At 34.3% G+C, this 17,608-nt stretch overlaps 1 pseudogene; it reads left to right on the top strand.

Annotated features, from left to right (window-relative positions):
* Positions 1-15,306: 15,306 nt before the first annotated feature.
* LOC145273984 (U2 spliceosomal RNA) lies at positions 15,307-15,486 on the top strand (annotated as a pseudogene).
* The last annotated feature ends 2,122 nt before the right edge of the window (positions 15,487-17,608 follow it).

Below are 17,608 nucleotides of genomic sequence, written 5' to 3'. Positions count from 1 at the left end.
AGATAATACTCACCTAGAACCGTACAGACTCAACGCTTCTATCCACTGCACCATGGGGCTCGTGGCACATTGGATAGAGGCAGTAATTACTGGGGATAGAATTACAAGACTCAGTATTCCTATTCCATCATGGTTAACCACCTGGAGAAGGCCAGAGGATAGGTTGGCCGGAACGTGGTGAAACAGCAACAACTATAAAGATGAGGATAACAGTCTGCAAAAAAAATAAATACACAAATTATGAAACCTCATCCTAAAGGACCCCAAAAAATAAAAATAAAATGATATATAATACAAAATACATGTTTTGCATTTAATTAATTTCTTTTTAAGAAAAGTAACGCAAAATATGAGATGACTTCAATAAGTTTCCAGACTTTTTTGTACAAGCATTTAATATTGTCGAAGACTCTTGAAAATTCAGTATGTTATTGCTATACATTTTATTAGATGATTGACCAATTTTTATGATTGCAGGTTCAACAGCAGGACTCGGAATACACCCTACTAAAGCCTGATTGTCACAGATAGTGAATTTCAAAAATGCAATCTGGATGTGAGGACACTTTAGAAGATTGTTCATGGGTAACACAATCCGAGATGACTGTGTGAGACAGGTAGTTGGTTAGGAGTGCACTTATTGATGGAACGTCCCGGTTTTTCTTAATGTAGAACCTTGATGAAATTTGTAAATGTCTCCCATCAATATTTCCAGCACTTGTTAGCTGAATTGCTTTATGGATCTGTAGTAAATCGTTCCTATCGCATAAATTGTTGCATTCTTAATTGAATAAATTGTAATGAATACAGGATAAGAGATTCCGTCTAGTAATCTTTCATTCAATTAAGAATCTTACTACTCATCTACTTAACAAGTGGAAATGTACAGCTTTTATAGCTTGGATTATCAAAGAGGAAATAATCCATATTCACAACATTGTGTTTAGACTTATAAAGTTTAATGTGTTGTGTTATAACCTATAAAATTTAGCAAGTTGTGTTTAAATCTATAAAATATAGCAAATTGTGTTAAGATCTATAAAATTTTAGGGGCTGTGTTTAGACCTATAAAATCTAAAACATTGTGTTTAGACCTATAAAAGTTAATGCGTTATGTTTAGACCCATGAAATTAAACGTTCTATGTTTAGACCCATAAAATTTAATGCGTTATGTTTAGACCCATAAAATTTAATGTGTTATGTTTAGACCCATAAAATTTAACGTGTTATGTTTAAACCCATAAGAGTTAACGTGTTATGTTTAAACACATTAAATTTAATGCGTTATGTTTAGACCCATAAAATTTAATGCGTTATGTTTAGACCCATAAAATTTAATGCATTATGTTTAGACCCATAAAATTTAATGCATTATGTTTAGACCCATAAAATTTAACGTGTTATGTTTAAACACATAAGATTTAATGCGTTATGTTTAGACCCATAAAAGTTAACGTGTTATGTTTAGACCCATAAAAGTTAACGTGTTATGTTTAGACCCATAAAATTTAACGTGTTATGTTTAAACTCATAAAATTTAATGCGTTATGTTTAGACCCATAAAATTTAATGCGTTATGTTTAGACCCATAAAATTTAACATGTTATGTTTAGACCCATAAAAGTTAATGCGTTATGTTTAGACCCATAAAAGTTAACATGTTATGTTTAGACCCATAAAAGTTAACGTGCTGTGTTTGAATCTATAAGATCTAAAAAATATTATGTTAAAAAGTTAATGCATTCAACATAAATTTTGATTCGTGGATTGTAAATAAAATTGAATATTTATCAAATTTTATTAAAACTATTTTGTGCATATTTACTAATTTGACAATTAAATTATTTAATTTTCTAGTTTTTTAATTGAAAAGTAAGCATTTAGTAGAAATTTATCTAACATTATATAAAAAATTTAGTAGAAATTTATCTAACATTATATAAAATTTTAGTAGAAATTTATCTAACATTATATAAAATTTTAGTAGAAATTTATCTAACATTATATAAAAAATTTAGTAGAAATTTATCTAACATTATATAAAATTTTAGTAGAAATTTATCTAACATTATATAAAAAATTTAGTAGAAATTTATCTAACATTATATAAAATTTTAGTAGAAATTTATCTAACATTATATAAAAAATTTAGTAGAAATTTATCTAACATTATATAAAATTTTAGTAGAAATTTATCTAACATTATATAAAAAATTTAGTAGAAATTTATCTAACATTATATAAAATTTTAGTAGAAATTTATCTAACATTATATAAAAAATTTAGTAGAAATTTATCTAACATTATATAAAATTTTAGTAGAAATTTATCTAACATTATATAAAAAATTTAGTAGAAATTTATCTAACATTATATAAAATTTTAGTAGAAATTTATCTAACATTATATAAAAAATTTAGTAGAAATTTATCTAACATTATATAAAATTTTAGTAGAAATTTATCTAACATTATATAAAAAATTTAGTAGAAATTTATCTAACATTATATAAAATTTTAGTAGAAATTTATCTAACATTATATAAAAAATTTAGTAGAAATTTATCTAACATTATATAAAATTTTAGTAGAAATTTATCTAACATTATATAAAAAATTTAGTAGAAATTTATCTAACATTATATAAAATTTTAGTAGAAATTTATCTAACATTATATAAAAAATTTAGTAGAAATTTATCTAATATTATATAAAATTTTAGTAGAAATTTATCTAACATTATATAAAAAATTTAGTAGAAATTTATCTAACATTATATAAAATTTTAGTAGAAATTTATCTAACATTATATAAAAAATTTAGTAGAAATTTATCTAACATTATATAAAATTTTAGTAGAAATTTATCTAACATTATATAAAAAATTTAGTAGAAATTTATCTAACATTATATAAAATTTTAGTAGAAATTTATCTAACATTATATAAAAAATTTAGTAGAAATTATATAAAAAAGCAGAAAATTCGGTTTCTAATGTATTTATTTAACATTCCTAAAAATAAATTTTAAGTAAGAAAAAATAGAAACGATCCTTTTTAATAAATGCTATTTTCAATGTTAAATTGGTCGTGCAATTCCGTAATCTAAACTAGCCACAGTTTGTCCACGGCTGACCTGGAATACACTGTAATTGAAAGAATTATTATTGACTTATAATTATCCAAACAATCTGGAAATGTAATTAACGCATGTTTGAAAATTGAAAATGATATAAGACACTATAAAATGTGTGAGAGATCTTCTTCTTCTTTCTTCTTCTTCTTTTTTCTTCTTCTTCTTTTTCTTCTTCCTCTTTCTTCTTCTTCTTCTTCTTCTTATTATTATTATCATCATCTTCTTCTTCTTCTTCTTCTTCTTCTTCTTCTTCTTCTTCTTCTTCTTCTTCTTCTTCTTCTTCTTCTTCTTCTTCACATGTACGTAATGCAGTACAATTTCCTGTTTTTCACTTTCTTGCATCATCCACTTCTTTCATTCCACGATCTTCCCAACTTTTCTATCAAAGATTCATTATTTTTATCCTCATATTTGCATCACTGCTTGCCAGAGTCTGGCGAACGTGCCACCACCAAGATTCCTTGAATTTATACGTGCGGTTCTTTGCAGAGCGTGTTCTTACGAAGGTCGCAGTCAAGACCAACTCCTATAATATTATTTGTAAGTAAGTAAACCCGTCACACGAAAGGAAAAACATCTTTTTTATAACAACATCAATGAAAGGTGTTCATTAAAGTTATCTATACCTTACTAGAGATGGCAGGATCTAAAAAGGCCAATATTTTGCCTCTACGTATCCGAGTTCATCATCATCATCATCATCATCATCATCATCATCATCATCATCATCATCATCATCATCATCGTCGTCGTCGTTGTTGTTATCATTATCATTGTTGTCGTCATCATTGGTGTCGTCGTTGTAATCATCATCATTGTCGTTGTCGTCGTTGTCGTCGTCATCATCATCACATCATTGTCATCGTCATCGACATAATCATTGTCGTTGTCATCGTCTTCATCATCGACACCATCATCATCGTCATCATCATCATTGTCGTTGTTGTCATTGTCATCATCATTGTCGCCATCATCGTTGTCGTGGATATCATCATCATCATCATCATCATCATCATCATCATCATCATCATCATCGTCATCGTTGTTGTCATGGTTGTCGTCGTTGTTGTCATCATCGTTGTAATCGACATCCTCATTATCGTCATCATCATTGTCGTCATCATCATCATCATCGTCGTCGTCGTTATGCTTCCTTGTTCTTACATGCTAGTATATATAAGGGTGATTTAGCAGTTCGAGAAAAAGAGAAAAAATGCTGCGACTTCATTGATTAAAAAAGATTGTCCTTCGCTCTTGCAACATTTGCTAAACATTTTTGTTAATTTTACTTTCTGATAATTCGCCTTAGAGAAAGTCGTGTTTTTTTTAGGGGGGGGGCTGCATAACTTTCAGAAACTGACGGCTAATCATAAGAGGTGGTTTTATCAGTAGAATTTTATACTATAATTAATATCAGTAGGTATTAAAATCAACTCATGTATATCATTTGCGAGTAAGGAAAGCACACAAAAAAAGACAAATTCTTTTTTTAGCAACAGCAATGGAATGATTTATTTAAGTTACCAACACCGTTTGGTGTAGGTTGAAAACAAGTTGGACAATGTCCGAAAGAGAAATGAAGGAAAATGTTAAAAAGTTATTTAGCTGTCGAAATTCAATAAGCAGTTTATCTTCAAGTGAACATAGTTTATGCTCGGGAGAGAGGAAGGGGGCATCTTTCTTGGTTACTTTCAACGAATGACTACTGCGATTTCAAAAACGTTCTGAGGTAGTTCTTCAGCGTTCAAATGAAATACACGTGCCCTGCAACTTAACTAGCCAATGACCAAATAACCGAACAGGAACAGTTCCCCGAGAGAAAAAAATAACTCATAATAATGAGTTATTTTTTTAATTTAAAAATTTTTTTTTTTATTTGCTACAGATATTGAGACCAAACACAAATAAACAGAATGATGTATTTTGTACCTGTAAATTTAGTGAAGTAGATAAACCGTCTCTAACCCTAACTCTCTCCTTCGAAATATATGAAAGAAGATTTTATCCCCTTAAACCCAGAGATGAATATTTGTACAACCATATGTGTCTTTCATGTTTTCCACGTTGAGTCATCATTTATAAGTGCTGGTTTTAGCAGAGAGTATTAAGACCAACTCCAATAATAATATTTGTAAGCAAAGAAAATCGTTGCATGAAAAGAAAAACAAAATCTTTTTTTATAACAACCCCGAAAGGATTTACTTTACTAACCTACACCGTGTGGTATAGGTTGAAGAAAGTTGGACAGTGTAAAAGCGAGGAAATAACATGTTAAAAAGTTTGGCTACTGGTTTGAGCTTGTGCAACTTGTCTTCAATTCTTCCCTTTTTGTCAGAAACATCGCTCATGGAATGCGAGGACTAAAGGACAAAATAAGGGAATAAAGAGTTACGATGCTGTCGAAAGTAAATCCAAGCTTCACTTTCTACTCTTATTATTTCATGACATAGGAAGATGGAGTAGTAGGACTAAGAATGATGGTCAATTCAGCACTGCGAAGAACAGGTGCGTTTCTAAATGCAAACCAATTGTGCAACACCTGCTAATTTTGTGGGGTTATTCTTGTACAGATGACGTTCATTGCTGATTATTCATGCAACATGAACACGACGCCATCTTCGTTCCGATAACTTTCTTAATTTAAAATAGCTAACAGAAATGGATTCTACCTGCTGCTATTTTGGAGACAAACTCTTGTTACCTATATCAACTATATGCTTCAGACTGTAATCATCATTTGGCTGCTTATTCAGTTTTACCTCAATATAAAACAACTAGCTTACCTGTGTCCCGGCATTGCTTGTGAAATCAGATGAAGTGACGACATTCCAAGCTCAACCTTGAATTAATGAAAAATAATGCTACATGATAGTGAATGTGTATGTCGAATGATAGCGGCTTATTCCGTTAAACCAAGCAAAAAAGGAGTGCGGTTGTTAATTTTTATGTTTAGCCTAATGTAGTATGCAGTAAATGGTTGTATTTAAGAAGGTGATTCACTTTTTGGTGGAATGTGGGTACGCATGACTATGAATAAAAACAACCGGTGTTCTCAGGGTACGCGAAAATATTTAATTTCATGAGAGTAAAGCTATGTTTGATTGCGGATTTGGGAAAATGAGGCAATGAGGATAAAATGTAATATTTATTAAACTGTGACAAAATTTTGCTGGAAATGTTAAAGAGTCGCATAGAAATTGTCTCATTGGTTGCCTATACTGTAAGAAATTAAAGGCGAAAAATCGACTTAATTTTATTAATATAGTGATATAATTGCACAAAACTTTTTGTGCTTACCTGTTATGTTAAAAAAAAAGGCTGTACGCCAAAATTTATGCAAATTCATCCAGAGTTTTTGTTTTTATAAAATAAAATAAAATTTGATCGGTAAACGATTTCTAGACAGAATTATTACGATGACTATATGTTGAATTGTGTATCTTTTGTATTGACCTTAATGTAAACAGAAAATGTTGGAAAGACATTTTGCTATTAAAATGTGTTTTTTTTCTTGTTTTAAAAACATAGTTGATGAATTTACGTAATTCTTGGTGTACTGTCTTCCTTTAACCTAATAAGTAAATGCATAATAATATTTTTGTGTCATTTTGCTTATTTTATTTTTACGAGCAGTTTTTAATATCGGGGTAAAACTCAATAAGGATCATTATTTGAGGTGCAGCCTTTCCTCATAGTCGGGAATTTCTAAATGAACCCTTTATCTAACACAAATGGTAGATGTCAATTGAATATTATACTGGAGCTGGGCATGTGACAATGAGCTTCCCCTATCTTGAATTGAAAACCATGTTTAATTTCAGAAGAGTTTCTGATGGGTAGCTGTTCTTTATAAGTCCTGGACATAATAATTTTGCATGCAAAGAGTAAAAGATCTTTCTCGTGTTGACACGAAAATATTATGTGCTGGAGTGCTAAAATATTCAGCATTTTTATGGAGCAATTCTGGTTTCTGATTGGTTGCTAGCAGAACGTAGCTCCATTTGACTGGTCAGTTCCTATCGCTTGTATTTATAAGTAGAATCTTCCAACTTTCAGTGATCATACCCTCCTTCTTCTTATATCAAAAATATTGCAACACACTATAAAATGTTTTCAAAAGTCATGTATCACTTACCATCTCTGACAGACCATCCTTGCATCAATGTTGCGACACTGGTGGTTACTCGTAGCTACTTTCATGAAAAATCTTTGAGCATCTGCGGAGAAAATACCAAAAACAAAAAAAAGTATTATGGATGGCATATAAGTTTAAGACTACATGTAATCTCCAAATAAGCATGTGACATCATTCAGCCAAATTATGACCTTAACTTTCCCTACTAAGTTATGCACAATACTTGTTACTGAAAGATAAGTAATTACTGCAGCTTTAACTGGCAGTAAATTTTTAACATAGCATGGATGCGCATATGTAAATGCATGCGAAATGACCTCACCAGGAAATAAAAAAAAAACTATTAAAAAGAAGAGAAAGAGAGCGATCATGAGAGAGACGTGGATAACGTTCGCGATCACTTGCAAAGTGTGAAAGATCATGCGAGGGACGTGACAGTGTAAAGAGAGAATGAAGAAATAAATGTTGTTACTACAAAGAACAAGCGAGTTGGAGTTATTTCCTATTCTTTGCCTTGATTTCCTTTGCAAATGAAACTGGACACAACGTTTGCTGGTTCCCAGACAATATTACAAATCTGTCATTAATTCAAGCACTAATTTAAGCATTTTTGTACATTAATTGAATAACCTGATTCTCTCTCTTCTCTCCTCTGATCTCGAGCGCGTGGTTAAGTGGGGGAAGATGTGGCTGGTTACCTTTAATGCATCCAAAACCAAACTCCTATCCTTACATCATCAACGCTCTGATCCCCAGCTGGCATCAATTGTGATGGATGGCTCTCGTCTGGGTGAGGCCCCTTGTTTTGACAAGCTTCTGGGTTTGACCTTTACTCCTGATCTGAAATGGAACACGTACATCAAGTCTGTTGCCAGGGTCGCTGGAAAGATGGTGGGATCCTTCTACCGCTCCAGAAGATATCTCACTACTGATGCAATTCTCTATCTATATAAAAGCCAAGTACGTCCAAGGATGGAATACTGTTGCCATATCTGGGCAGGAGCTGCTAAAAACAGCCTATCCTGCCTTGACAGAGTACAAAATAGACTTCGTGGCTTAGTGGGGGATGCCCTTTTCTCTACCCTGCAGCCTCTCTCCCACAGAAGAGACGCTGCGAGCCTATCCTTGTTTTATCGTTATTTCCATGGCAGGTGCTCGTCTGAACTCCAATCTCTGGTCCCCCCTCGCCAATCTTTCATGAAAAACACCCGTCTAGCTGAATCCACTGTGAAAAATTTCCCCCACTCTATATCTGTGCCCAAATCAAAACGTGGATTCCATGAACAAAGCTTCTTTCTTAGAACTGCACGCCTGTGGAACTCTGTTCCATTTGCCTGCTTCCCTCCGGACTACAACTTGGATGTCTTCAAGTCCAATGTTAACAAATTCCTAATGAACCGCCCCCTTAATTAAACACTTCATCAAATCTCCACACTAACGTAATGTACTTGCAATAACCCTTATCCCTGAGTGGCTTCCGGGCCTTGATAAGTGGTGATCACTGTGTAAAAAAAAAAAGAAAAACCTTCATCAACCACTCGTTTGCCTCTAGTTTACCCCTAGTTTGCACCTGACTCTATTTCCACATAAGTAGTAGTAGTAGTAGGAGGAGGAGGAGGAGGAGGAGGATTACAATATGTGCTTTCCTCCCACTCCTTATGTCCAGTATACCAAGGATACTTTACATATTTATGAAAAATTATTGAGTTTGACAAGATATATCTGAAGAAGGTCAGAGGTTACATCGGTCGAAATGTTGTGAAAATAACACTCAAAATGAGGACAGTAATCCGAAGAATAATAAGAATGGCTTTATTATTCTTTGTTCGTTGGAATTACGTCAGATTCTCTCATTCATTCATCAGAGAAACAAATGAAGACACAGTTTCAAAAAACGAGCCACGTCTCATTTCAGACTTCCTGTCCATGGCTACATATCTTGACATGCATTCCTTAGATGTATTCTGACTTCTAATGGCAATTTTCACTCTTTGCTTCTGTTATGAAAAGGGACAGACCCCAGTAAGTAAGAAAGCAAAACTAGATAAGTTTGAAAATGTTATTAGGAAAAGGCTAGAATCGAACCCAGTAGGCAAGTGTACGCCAGTGGAACCCAGTAGGCAACTGTACGCCAGTGGAACTCTCTGCCGCTTGCCTGTTTCCCACCTGACTACAACTTGGACGTCTTCAAGGCCAACATAAACAAACTGCTGACAAACCGCCCCCTTAAGTAAAACACTCTATCAAAACCCTTAATACTAATGATTACTATAATACTATCTCATTGATTACTATACACGCAATAACCCTTATCCCTGAGTGGCCTTCGGGCCTTGATAAGTGGTGACCCCCATGTAAAAAAAAATGTTAAAAGATAATAGATAAATTGAAATCCTAGGTATGCAGAACGATTGGCATTGTTCTCGCAAATAAGTAAATATTATTTATATCAGAGATAGAGTGATTGTCCATTATTTTAGAAATAACTGTATATTAAATATGTCGGTTAAAAGAATGGACAATAACAAAGTTGAAAACGTTATGCAACAAACAGGTTAAATGATACAATTTAATTTACGAATTTTTTTTTGTTTTTGAGAGGTGTTAGATACATGTGCAAAGGGCACGGATAAACTGAAACGTGATAAAGTCACGTTGGTTCACCACACCTCTGACGTTATTAAGAAAAGAGATTCTCAATATATTGAGATAGGGTTCGAAGTTAGAGAAAATAAAACAATCATAGTCATAGTGATAGTCAGTTAGAGACGAGAGTCGGGCAACGACTTAGTGAAGCTGATGTCCTTAGAGGCGAAGGGGGATGAGACCATGTAGCCATACAAGCTTGAATTCCTGAGTCATCAATCAGCCGGCTGATGAATAAAAAATCACCATCTATATTTTGTAACTGTTTGGCTTCGTGTCGTAATTACAACTGAAAGATAAATGTGTTTTGTTTAACATCATCTTAAACGAACTTTGTATAACTTCCTCAAAGTATTATGTGTCCCCCTCATCGCAATCATCAATAATGTATCTCCCCTCTCTATCTGTGTTAAAAAGAACTGTTGTTCCGTATTAATAATATGAAGTCCCTAGGAATCGTCACAGTTGTCGTCGTGATGTAAACAGACATAAATGTCATTATCATCATCCTTCGTTCCGAGTCCCTGATATATACACACTCCAATAGGTACCCGCTACACAACACTTCTTCTTTGCATGAAAAAATACCGTTTCAAACATTATTTTCACGCACTAACATGAAATCTTACTATTGTATTCAAAGATAAAACATTGATGTCTTTGATGGAATATTTATCAATTCCGGACAACTCGTATGAAACGCTGGACAATTCTTCAAAGGCACATATGAAAAGCAACAGAATCAGTACATGACCCTGCTGTATTCTTACTTCATCATTAAAAATGTGCTGTCAATTGTAACACGGCTTTGAGCATTTCTGTACATTGCTTGGACAACCTTCACCAACCACTCGCTTTCTATAATTCATGCAATGCTCACTCGATATAACATTTCTTTCTGTCAGAAGCTTACTCTAAATCCACAAAGGCAAAATACAGGTTCTTTTCTTACCAAGATACTTCTTTTGCATTTGTCTCAGAATAAATAAAACATCGGTGGCAATTTGTTTAAACTCAAATCAGTCTAAATTGAATCGCGGTTCACTCATAAATATGGCCCCCACGTGTTACTTTTATAGGCTGACTGAAATTGAAACTAAACAATAAACAAATTGATCGCTTAAGTAATTTTTTTTATTTTTTTTTTAAATGAGTGTAACTTTAAGAATTACATTTTTTGATCTTAAATAAACAATTTATAAATTTCAAGTGAATTTATCAGAACCTATTTTAATTTCTAAACATGTTTTAGATGTGGAGATTGATGAGAGTTCGCTGCGAACCGAATGTTGACACATCCACAGCCAGAGACTGAATAAATAAAAAGAGACATGTTGTACATACCGGCTCGACGCAAGGCTTTCGGTTGAAAAACAAAAAATGAAAAAGAACGAATAATCAAAAAAGGTCACTGGAAAAATGGTGGGATCCTTCTAGCGCTCCAGTAGATATCTCACTACTGATGCAATTCTCTATCTATATAAAAACCAAGTATGTCCAAGGATGGAGTACTGCTGCCACATCTGGGCAGGAGCTCCTAAAAACAGCTTATCCTGCCTTGACAGAGTACAAAATAGACTTCGTAGCTTAATGGGGGGATGCCCTCTTCTCTTCCCCGCAACTTCTCTCCCACAGAAGAGACATTGCGAGCCTGTCTTTGTTTTATCGTTATTTCCATGGCAAGTGCTCGTCTGAGCTCCAATCTCTGCCCCCCCGCCAATCTTTCACGAAAAACACCCGTCTAGCTGAAACCACTGTCAATAAGTTTCCCCACTTTTTATCTGTGCCTAAATGAAAACGTAGATTCCATGAACAAAATCTTTCTTAGAACTACACACCTGTGGAATTCTCTTCCATTTGCCTGTTTCCCACCTGACTACAACTTGGATGTCTTCAAGTCCAACATAAACAAATTCCTGATAAACCGCCCCCAATCCAATTTATCAAATCTCCATTACTAACGATATTATGCTATTGATTACTGTACACGCAATAACCCTCTTCCTCGAGTGGCTTCCGGGCCTTGATAAGTGGTGATTCCAATGTAAAAAAAAAAATCATTATGAATCAATGGGAAGATTTGTCGTCTAAAAATCGTGGATTTTTGATCGCCGCTAGGGGCCCCGGCAGAAGAATAAAAACAAGATTTTACGAAGGCAGAAAACTTCAGCAGTAAGATTAGAAAGAAACTTCGTCTTGCTACATGATGAGCGCATGTATGGACTGATTCAGCCACAAAACCTTAATAGATGTGAAGAAAAAAGAAGACACCAAAGTGGACTGAAGCCAACTCTGCTCCCACGTTACGGGCCGAGCACCTTCATTTAATAACCGTTGCCTGATTCACACGACCTACACCGATAAGTAACAAACCAAATGAACACTTTTTGTCGATTTCTCTGCACGCTGACCTTTCTCTCACACATTCACGAACATTCTCCTCCGCCACTAAAACGAACACTCTACCTACAGTCCATTAATAAATAAAACTGCTTTTCTCACTTTAAGAATTTAATGTCTGTCTTATTTATTTTATAGAGTCAGATAATTACATGTTAAAATACAAACCTGATCAAACCAACCATGGGCCATAAATACTAAAATTGCATGCTTACGCTTTTGTTTTAAAAATAAAAACAATAAATAATTAGCGGTCAAGAGTGATCTCGCTTGAATGATTTTCAATTGCGTAAGCGACGTTTATGGTTTTGAAATTCCATTTTATACATTTTTTGCTAATGCAGGGTTATATAAATCTTAAAGAGAGTGTAATCGACTTTTTACTTCAGTCTGAGATTTCATGTAAGATATAGGCCCCTGTTCCGTATGAGGTCGCATCGCCAACGGCTATTAAATCTAGTTTTGGGTCATAGTGCGTGAGATCTGACGTCAGAGATTTTTATTTTATTATTTTATTGAATTCCGCCTGGCATTCAGATGTCCATTTCCACACTCTGTGCTTTTTTAGTAACTCGTTCAATGGTGCCCGTAGGTCGTGCATATTGGGAATGAATGTACGGTAATAATTTGCTAACCGCTCAAAACGTTGTAATTCTGTAATATTGTTGGGGCCGGCATAGCTGTGGTTTTTTCCAGGTTCAGTCGTCCAACGTTTTCGTCAATAATGTGTCCCAAGTATTTTATTTCTTTAATGAAAAAAATCACACTTTGATTTTGAAACCAAAATTCTATATTCTAGATATGCTCTCTATGTGGTCTCACTTATTATGATAATATCATTCGTGTATGCACCTGTTTCGTAGCGCAAAATCATTCATTTAATTATTATATCAATTAATGAATCTATTCTGCTCTTAACACCGCAGAAGAAATAGCACCTATCAAGTCATTAAAAGAAACTAAAATGCACATGGACATGATTACAACAGAAAATTGGGAGAGAAGTTGCAATTGCCTTTTATTTTTTTATTTTATGACGCCATTTTGAAATTTCGAGGAAAGTGACTAAAATTTAAATTCCCCTATTAATAAATTGTATTCATTCTGATATACACCAATAAAAATATTTATTTAATAAGTTATCAATTAATCTATGTATGTTTACTTGAATAAATAAAATATTTATTTTTTAATTGATTAATTTATTATTTATAATTAATATCTATATATTTATTGAAATAATATTAATGACTGTAATATCTATAAGATATGTCTACATATTTATTTAATTTTTATACGAAACTAATTACTTAATATATTGGATTTTATTTCCAGTGATAACATTTGTTAGTTGGACCAACATTTCACGCACGCACGCACGCACGCACACACACACATGTATAATTCTATTTTATTAATATAATTCTTTTATTGCCACTTAATAATTTTTAATTAAAAAGAATTAAATGACAATAAAAGAATTATAGTTAGTGTTATAATAGACTTAATATAAACTTAATTAAAATATTAATAAAATATAATTCCATATGTATATTTCGCCTTGCATTGATTGCGGCGATTCTGTTGATTCCAGTTTTCGAAGTAATAGACAGACTTATTTTTAGTTGCGTACAAGCAACTATAAGTCACTCCGTCGGTCGGTCGGTCGGTCTGTCGATCGGTTTGTCTGTAACACTTTTGTGCTTGGCCTTTTTGGTTAAGATCAAAGGTCTGTTGTTAATAGATGCTGTTCTTAGCTTTTTAAGCATTTCTTGGCGTTTTTCAAGCTTTTCTTGGCTTTTTGGCCAAAATCAAAGTGTAGTATCTGTTCCGACAGATACTGCAAGCTATGACTAGCTATGACTAGCAAAGACCAGATGTGGGGGCAACCCCACATGCCTGACCTTTAACCAGCTCCCATTTCCCACCTCTCGGGAGCTGGTCCCCTTTTTCCCTTCCCCCTCCCTTCACTCCTCACATTAAAAATTGGCCTTGTGCCTAATTTGCTCGGTGGGGGAGCAAATAAATACCATCTGTTCCGACAGATGCTGCACTTAAGATAATTTGTACCAGTCAATGGAGGGGAAACCCTCTATACTGGGACAATTATTAATTTTGGTAACCAGAGTGCCCCCTTTTTGCCTACTTTTAGGGGAGCTGGTTTTAACCTCACATTAAAAACGGCCTTGTGCCTAATTTGCTCAGTGGGGGAGCAAATAAATACCATCTGTTCCGACAGATACTGCACTTAAGATAATTTGTACCAGTCAATGGAGGGGAAACCCTCTATACTGGGACAATTATTATTTTTGGTAACCAGAGTGCCCCCTTTTTGCCTACTTTTAGGGGAGCTGGTTTTTACCTCACATTAAAAACGGCCTTGTGCCTAATTTGCTCAGTGGGGGAGCAAATAAATACCATCTGTTCCGACAGATACTGCAAGCTATGACTAGCAAAGACCAGATGTGGGGGCAACCCCACATGCCTGACCTTAACCAACTCCCATTTCCCACCTCTCGGGAGCTGGTCCCCTTTTTCCCTTCCCCCTCCCTTCACTCCTCACATTAAAAATTGGCCTTGTGCCTAATTTGCTCGGTGGGGGAGCAAATAAATACCATCTGTTCCGGCAGATACTGAAAGCAAAGACCATATGTGGGGGCAACCCCACATATAAAACCTTAGTCAATGTAGGGGCAACCCTTCATACCAATTGTCACTATCCATCTCCCCTACTCCCCGGGGAGTTGGTCCCCACTTCCCCTTCACTCCTCACTTTAAAAATCGGCCTTGTGCCTAATTTGCTCGGTGGGGGAGCCAATAAATATCGACCCCACATATAAGACCTTGGTCAATGTAGGAGCAACCCTTCATACCAATTGTCACTATCCATCTCCCCTACTCCCCGAGCAGTTGGTCCCCATTTCCCCTTCACTCCTCACTTTAAAAATCCGCCTTGTGCCTAATTTGCTCGATGAGGGGAGCAAATAAATACCCTTTTCTTGGCCTTTTGGCCAAGATCAAAGTGTAGTGTCTGTTCTTACTACATGCTGTACTTATGTTTGTAACTTTTCCTTAGTCACATGGCTAAGATCAAAGTGTAGTATATGTTATTAACAGATGCTGCACTTACATTTGTAACTTTTCCTTGGCAATGGAAGGGGAAACCCTTCCATGCTAAGGCATTTTTAGTCGCATGCAAGTCACTCCATCAGTCGGTCTGTAACACATTTATATTTTAATTTTTTTTTTAAGATAGGGGTATGGAGTAACATTTTTGTCACCCGATTTATCAGATAGGGACCTATGTTTCCAATGGGTCCATCTGTCTGTTAGTCCGGATGATTGACGGATAACTGTCCATTAGTTTTTCCTGAAATTTTTTCACAAATTATATTTTAATATATAAATGTGCATAGTAAAAAAATTTTTTTTTTTTTTGCGAAAAATCCTATTTTGCCCCGTAACATTTGATCCATACATTAGATTTTTCTGAAACTTGCCCAAAATGTGGAGAGCATTGTTCTTAATATAAATTCAGCATGGTGACCCCGGCAAAAGTCTGGTTTGCATCCCCCGGGGACTTTTAGTGCTGAAAACGCCCTTTCTTCTGTTGCGTTTTTCATATTTCTCAACAAAAACTTGATATGTATGTCTATATAGTGGTTTCCCATGTTGCTGAATGTAACTATACATGTGTTAAGGTGTGAAACTGCACTGTTTGTCCATTGTCACTAGTATTCGGCATTCCAAGTGCCTCATCAGGGGTTAAAAATTTACCAAAATTGAAAACAATGACACTTTTTGCCCCATAAATTTTGACTAATCCATTACATTTTTCTGAAAATTGTCCAAAATGCGCAGGGCATTGTTCTTAATATAATTCAGTATGGGTGACCCTAGCAAAACTCTGCTTTGCGTCCCCCGGGGACTTTTAGTGCTAAAATGCCCTTTTTTCATATTTCTCAATAAATTCTTGATACATATATCTATAAAGTGCTCTCCCATGGTGCTGAATTCAAATATGCATGTGTTACGGTGTAAAACTGCATAGTCACATTAAATTCAGTATGGGTGACCCGGGTAAAAATCTGGTTCTGTCTCCCGGGTACTTTTAAGGCTAGAAAACACGCCTTTTTGGGACTCCCATGCAGCACCAATTTTTATTAAAACAATATTTCATACAGAGCGGTACCATGCATGCGCGGCTTGTTTTTTAAGTAACATTTTTGAGTTTTATGTTCAAGCTGATTTCGCCTTTGATTGCAGTGAATCTCATTCGTTACACAATAAACACGAGGTTATTGTGAGAAACACTTTATTTTAAAAAAAAGGTAGCATCATTGCAGAATTTTTCAATAGCTTTTATGGTGTTATTCTACACCAACAAAGGAAATATGTCGGCTAAATTTATTTTGTCTCGACTATACATACAGCAACATGATCGGAGTAATATGGCCAATGCAGATCAAAATCATGATTTCGGTTTGATTTGACGAATGCATAATCAAGAATAATGCCACTTTCATGAGTAGAATATTGTAGCAGTTGCTTGAATCCATAAGAAATGATACAACTGACTATTTGATGCATGTTACCGAGAAAAGCAATGTTAAAATCTCCAACAATGTAACAGTTGTCACAGTCACTTATTAATTGTTAAAAGAGAAAAAGTATCAGCACCCTGAGATCGATAGATATTTATAATATGACAATAATTACTAGAAAACTTTGTCATTTGAAATAAGTTATTGTTTACTTCACCATTAAGTTTGAAATCTTCTTTATAATAATTTCCAATACCTTTCCCATCACCTCTATTTGTAAGATGAAGATTGAATCCTTCAATATTTAAGTGATCATTGTTAATCTCATCTGAACACCATGTTTCTTGTACACAAATCATTTTACATTGTTTCATCTTATAATCATTAATGTCTTTTGGCAAAGAACGAATATTAAGACTAGTTAAAATGCTAAATTATCTTACAGTTTTCTCGGTATATTATTGTAAGATACTGTTTTAAGTCTTGATAGTTCTTCAATTGCTGGCTGTGACGAGTATATTTTTTTTAAATTTCTTCCATGATAAAAAGTTGGCTTATAGCTTGAACTCGGCTGAGCATAACATATGCCTGTGCTGGTTCCATTACATGTCTTAAATCCAGAACTAGAGGATCAGGTTTACATACTGTGGCTCCCTGCATTTTATGAGCAGTACAAGCAAAACTAAGTTTTAGAGGAAATTGCAATGCAGTTAGTATTTGATTATTAGTTTGTTTCTTTGGCATACTA

The sequence above is a fragment of the Euprymna scolopes genome, chromosome 4, assembly GCF_053919585.1.
Source record: "Euprymna scolopes isolate OS-2025 chromosome 4, ASM5391958v1, whole genome shotgun sequence".
NCBI lineage: Eukaryota > Metazoa > Mollusca > Cephalopoda > Sepiida > Sepiolidae > Euprymna > Euprymna scolopes.
The sequence above is the reverse complement of the archived record's forward strand: the minus strand, read 5'-3'. Positions and strand labels throughout refer to the sequence as shown.